The 6000-nt window shown below is 38.8% G+C and overlaps 1 long non-coding RNA gene across 1 annotated transcript in view; it reads right to left on the bottom strand.

Moving 5' to 3' along the window:
- Window positions 1-244: 244 nt before the first annotated feature.
- The window catches only part of LOC145503591 (uncharacterized), a 29820-nt gene continuing 24064 nt past the window's right edge, over window positions 245-6000 (bottom strand). The window contains exon 3 of the long non-coding RNA XR_014051579.1: window positions 245-576. This is a non-coding gene — a long non-coding RNA (uncharacterized LOC145503591). The remainder of the gene's footprint in view (window positions 577-6000) is intronic.

The raw sequence follows: 6000 nt of genomic DNA, 5'->3' as shown, positions 1-6000 counted from the left end.
AAGTGTTTCGTTCACTCCTGAAGAAGATTGTAAATGTTTTTCTATTAAGGTTGGTGCAAAAGTAACCGCGGTTTTGCATTGCTGAACACTACTGTTTAACACTGGAATACATTCTTAAATAAATATGGTTATGTTCTACATCATTTTAATGTACATTTCTTGCTTTGTATTTTTTGCTAATGACTTTTTACTTGCTATTTATTTTGTATTTATTTTAGACTAGGGAAATGATGTTAGACAAAAAGCAAATTCAAACAATTTTATTAATCAAGTTCAAACTGGGCTGTAAAACAGAAGAGATAACTCACAACATCAGCAACGCATCTGGCCCAGGAACTGGTAAACGGATGTACAGTGCAGTGGTGGTTCAAGAAGTTTTACAAAGGAGACAAGAGCTTTGAAGATGAGGAGCGCAGTAGTGGGCTATCAGAAGTTGACAACAGTTGAGAGCCATCATCGAAACTGATCCTCTAGCCACTACATGAAAAGGTGCCAAAGAGCTCAATGACAACCTTTGGCATTGAAAACAAATTGGAAAGGTGAAAAAGCTTGATAAGTGGGTGCCTCATGAGCTGTCTGGAAAAAAAAAAGAAATGTGATTTAGAAGCATCATCTTCTCTTACTCTATGCAACAACAACAAGCCATTTCTTGATTGGATTATGACATGTGACAAAAATGGATTTTATATGACAACCAGAGATGACCAGCTCTGTGGTTGGACTGAGAAGAAGCTCCAAAGCACTTCTCAAAGTCAAACTTGCACCAAAAAAAAGTCATGGTCACTGTTTGATGGTCTTCCTCCCTTATGATCCACTGCTGCTGCTGCTGCTAAGTCGCTTCAGTCGTGTCCGACTCTGTGCGACCCCATAGGCAGCAGCCCACCAGGCTCCTCCGTCCCTGGGAGTCTCCAGGCAAGAACACTGGAGTGGGTTGCCATTTCCTTCTCCAGTGCATGAAAGTGAAAAGTGAAAGTGAAGTTGCTCAGTCGTGCCCAACTTGTAGCGACCCCACGGACAGCAGCCCACCAGGCTCCTCCATCCATGGGATCCACTACAGCTTTCTAAATCCAAGCAAAACCATTACATCTGAGAAGTATGCTCAGCAAATCAGTGAAATGCACTGAAAACTGCAATGCCTGCAGCTGGCATTGGTCAACAGAAAGGGCCTAGTTCTCCGTGACAACTCCCAACTGTGTGTCATATAACCGACGCTTCAAAAGTTGAACAAATTGAGCTATGGAATTTTGTCTGATCCTCCATAGTCACCTGACCTCTCACCAAGTGACTACCACTTCTTCAAGCATCTCGACAACTTTTTGCAGGGAAAACACTTCCATAACCAGCAGGAGGCAGAAAATGCTTTCCAAGAGTGTATCAAATCCTGAAGCACAGATGTTTATGCTACAAGAATAAACAAAGTTATTTCTCATTGACAAAAATGTGTTGATTGTAATGGTTTCCTATTTTGATTAATAAAAATGTGTTTGAATTTAGTTATAGTGATTTAAAACTCATGGTGTGAAACCTCAATTACTTTTTCACCAACCTAAAGACAAATGATCTTTATATAATTTCACCCTCCAAAGAAGAGGGTACAGTTCTCAAAGAGGTCCAGGATGAGACGAATAAGGCTCTTGTCACCATCTGGAAGTGCATGACAGAGGCTTGACAGAGTTTTTTCTTTAACAATCCACTTTACAGCCCCCTACTACCCTTAAAAATACAGAGGAGCTGAGCAATGGGCTCTGTGTTAATAGCTTCCAGGTCTTCAGTACCATCTACGTTATTAGAACAGATGTTCTATGAAGTGGATTTAGATGAATGTTCTGGTATGCAGCCTGAGCAGAGCAGAAGCAGTTTATTTTCCTTTTGTTGAAGAATGAGTTCTTGTGTCATCTGACAAGAAAGCAGTTATGCAGCATCATTTAAGACTTTGGAGACCAGATATCTGAAGACGTGAGATGAATAAGAATAACTGCAGCCACATGAAATGGGACTAAGATGACACTGCAGAGCCAGCACTGGCAATTTCCAGATCTTTACAAGAACAGATCCCAGAGACTTCTAGTGTCTATGTTCAGTAACCAAGTCGCTCTTTAATTTGGATAGAGATTACTCAACTATCTCTACAGTATTACTCCATGTGCAACAGGAAATGTTAGTCATAGCATGTACTTTCCCTTGGTGCACTAGTAGGAAAACACGGATGATCTATTATTATTCTGAAGCTCCTAGGCCAATGTACTCAGTCTGGTTCATTGTGCTTTTAGGGCTTACGCAGTGGGATTTATCACAAGCCAATATTAAAGTAACATTTGAATTGATAGCTTTCTTTTAATATCCTGGGTTTCCCCATTCATATGTAACATCATCTAGATGAGATAAGGAAATATGGTATAAAAGTTAATATAATATGCAAAACTGACACTATGAGTTTCCCCACTGTTTGAAATGATGTCATGATAAATCTCAGTATTATAAAAGGATTTCTGGATGTGTCTGGTTTAAGTGAAGACTTTTCATGAAAGGTGAGATGGCTTAGTATGAGATAGCATCTGAAAATTGTGCTTAATCCATCCTGTTCTCAAATACTGATACAAATTTGCATATGTAATATATTTGCATATTACCATAGGCACTGTGGAAATTGTTAGAACTAGTTGATCATGGTGTCCTCCCTTCTTGTTAATACATACTTATATATAATATAATCTTTAACTTCCCTCCTAGTCTCCTACACCCAGTCATCCATCCTGGCCAGCCTAAAATAAAAACCACATCTAATAGATCTCTTTTCACAAACTTTCATCTCTGTCTTATTTACCTTCTTCCTTTTCAAGACATGGTACCCTAATCTAAATTCTGTTCAGCCTAAGGATTTCTTTCTCCATCATGCACAAATTCCTTCTCTATCTTCTGTCTCTTCCTTAAGTGCAATGTCACTTGACATGAACAGATACTTGGCTTTCTCTCTTGAGGGCACTTCCTATCAGGACTCTGAAGGAAAGAACCCTGTTCACTTCTTTGAATCAATACAGAATTTTATTGTTGCCCATCTAAATTTCCAGTTTGGGTATTAGTTCATTTACACTATGCTTTCTGCATTCTTGTTTTAGTCACACCCAAAACTTCAACGAAAGATCTATTTCAATAACAGTTTTTATGGAAAGGAAAAAAGTTCTATGAGGTTTTTATTGCAAATTTAATAGTAGCAACAACATAGGATTGCTACCTCCATAAAGCTAACTTGTTTGGAGAGTGCAAAAACAGACATACAAGATCAAGAAATGGGGGAAATTTTATCTCCCAATTTATATTGAATTTCACTGTCTGAAGTTGCTATTGCTCTAGCAACCACATTTTAAAGAACAGATGTCAAAACCTAAAGACTATAGAGAAGAGGAGAATCAGAATGTGGTTGTATCTAGAACATATGTCAAATAAGAAAACTGTATTCAAGGGTTAACCTTTTTTCTGTTTAGTTGTATTTCTATCTATAAAGTTTAGATATGTATTTCTCTGTGTATAAGTAGGAAAGAGCACTACTAATAATTAGGAAAATTAAAAAAAAAAGAAGCTGCATCAAGGGCAGGAAGGAACTGGAAATTGGCTAAGAATAGTAATCAGGTAGAAAAGGGTTCAAGAAGGAGCTCCATGTGATGGCTCATCTACATGTAATAAGAGGAGAGTTTAGAACACAGATACATACTAATAAAGAGAATAGCTGTAGAGGGCCATTTACTGCCCTGCCAATCAGATGGGCTTGCCATGTCTGTGAACTGAGAGAGTGATGCCATTCCCTTTACACCTCTGCTGCCATCCTGCTGTCGAGGGGAGCCTACTGCCTGCATGTTCAGTTCCGTTCAGTCACTCAGTCGAGTCTGACTCTTTGTGACCCCATGAACTGCAGCACGCCAGGCCTCCCTGACCATCACCAACTCCTGGAGTCCACCCAAACCCATGTCCATTGAGTTGGTGATGCCATCCAACCATCTCATCCTCTGTCATTTCCTTCTCCTCCTGCCCTCAATCTTTCCCAGCATCAGAGTCTTTTCAAATGAGTCAGCTCTCCGTATCAGGTGGCCAAAGTATTGGAGTTTCTGCTTCAGCATCAGTCCTTCCAATGAATATTCAGGACTGATTTCCTTTAGGATGAACTAGTTGGATCTCCTTGCAGTCCAAGGGACTCTCAAGAGTCTTCTCCGACACCAAAGTTCACTGCCTGCATGGGGTGCAGCCAAACGTGTGATCTCTAGGTTGATGTGGGGAAGGAGCCACCAGACTGGCCTCACCATCTCCAGGGATACATCTGAGCTGTGGCCGTAGAGCTAGTAAGACCCTTTTTATAGATCCTCTTCTTCTGAAAGATAGAGCCTTTGGATGAATGAGCTAGCAATAGTGAACTGCTAATAAGTCACACAGAATAAAGGGGAACATTCTTAGGATATATTTAGGAGGAATCTGGCCAGGTACCAAATAAGAAGTTGAAAGTGGAGGGAAGAGTAAAAAAAAGGAAAGTTTTCCTAAATTTTGTGCGAAGACTGAAGCCTTATGGTTGTTTATTTACTTACTGAAAATTCTAGGTCACAGTGTAAAGCAAGCATTTTCAACAGAAAAGTTGAAGTTAGCAACTTTCAGCTATGAAAATCAAAGACATTAATAGCCATCATCAAAACTAAAGGTATGTCATAAGGAAGCTGGATTAGATCATCCTTAGACCCATGCAAGGAATTTCCCCTGAATTGAGCCATGTGATTTAGGAGGCCCTGCACATCACACACACACAAGTACTAGAGAATACACAGGCACCCCTGTCACACAGAATCTGGCATGCAGTGCTGGCACAGTTCAACCCATAACCCACACATTTGTTTTGTAACTATCTCTTTCAGGTCTTTAGGAAATTCTTTACCATATTCTTGCCCTATATTTTCAAAACAAAAGTCAACTGTGGCTAAAGGTTCTGAAGGTTTAGAATGTGTTACCAACCCCATTGTAGGTCACTTTGTTGTTGTTGTTCAGTAGCTCAGCTGTGTCTGACTCTTTGTAACCCCATGGACTGCAGCCAGGCTTCCCTGTCCTTCACCTTCTCCCAAAGTTTGCTCAAACTCATGTCCATGGTTTAGATTCTGTTACCAACCCCTTTGTAGATCACTGTGTGTGTGCATGAAGTTGCTTCAGCCGTATCTGACCCTTTGTGACCTTACAGACTGTATTGTAGCCTGCTAGGCTCCTCTGTCCTTGGGATTCTTCAAGCAAGAATACTGGAGTGGGTTGCCATGACTTCTCCATTGTAGATCACTGCTTTGAACTAAAGAAGAGAATTTCAGCTGTGGAAACTCAGGTAAAAGCAGAAAAATTTTAACCTGTAAATCCTTCTCCAATAGAAAGAATGCAATAAAGTCTTACAGAATGAAGTAACTTTGGCTGATTAAATATTTTTGTTTTGTTTTGCTTGCTTCTTTTTCCAAACTGTGGTTCCAGAGATAATCATCAAAATAAAACAATTAGATTTATTTTAGACAAGATATGAGATTCAATAGAAAAAAATTAAACAAGAATTATCATCAAAGAGTGAATCATTATCTTTGGCAGAAACTAAAGTTTAAACTTGCACTATTCACATTATTTGGTGTAATCCTAATTTACTTTTAATAATATCATTAAAGCTTAGCAAAAAAAAAATTATCAGACTGAGTGGAAAAAAAATGCAACATACATAACGTTCCAATAAAAGCAAGATAATTAGGACAAGGAAATGAACACCATACCCATGACTATGAAGAATAAGATTAATGTACAAATAATCTCAACACTGATTCCTATAGAGAATAATCTTTTCTGGCAATTATAGATCAAAGTATATGAAGAGAAACTGGAACAAATTGGGCACCATACTGCTATTTTCATTTTCTTCATAATATCCTAGTATTAAAATTTTGAAAGAAGAATGCAAGCAATAATCTATGAAACTACATACTGCTTGAAGAGATGGTAAAA

The sequence above is a fragment of the Giraffa tippelskirchi genome, chromosome 4 (assembly GCF_054371585.1).
Source record: "Giraffa tippelskirchi isolate mGirTip1 chromosome 4, T2T-mGirTip1v1.2.pri, whole genome shotgun sequence".
Taxonomy (NCBI): domain Eukaryota; kingdom Metazoa; phylum Chordata; class Mammalia; order Artiodactyla; family Giraffidae; genus Giraffa; species Giraffa tippelskirchi.
Note: the sequence above shows the minus strand (reverse complement) of the source record. Positions and strands in the feature narration are given on the sequence as shown.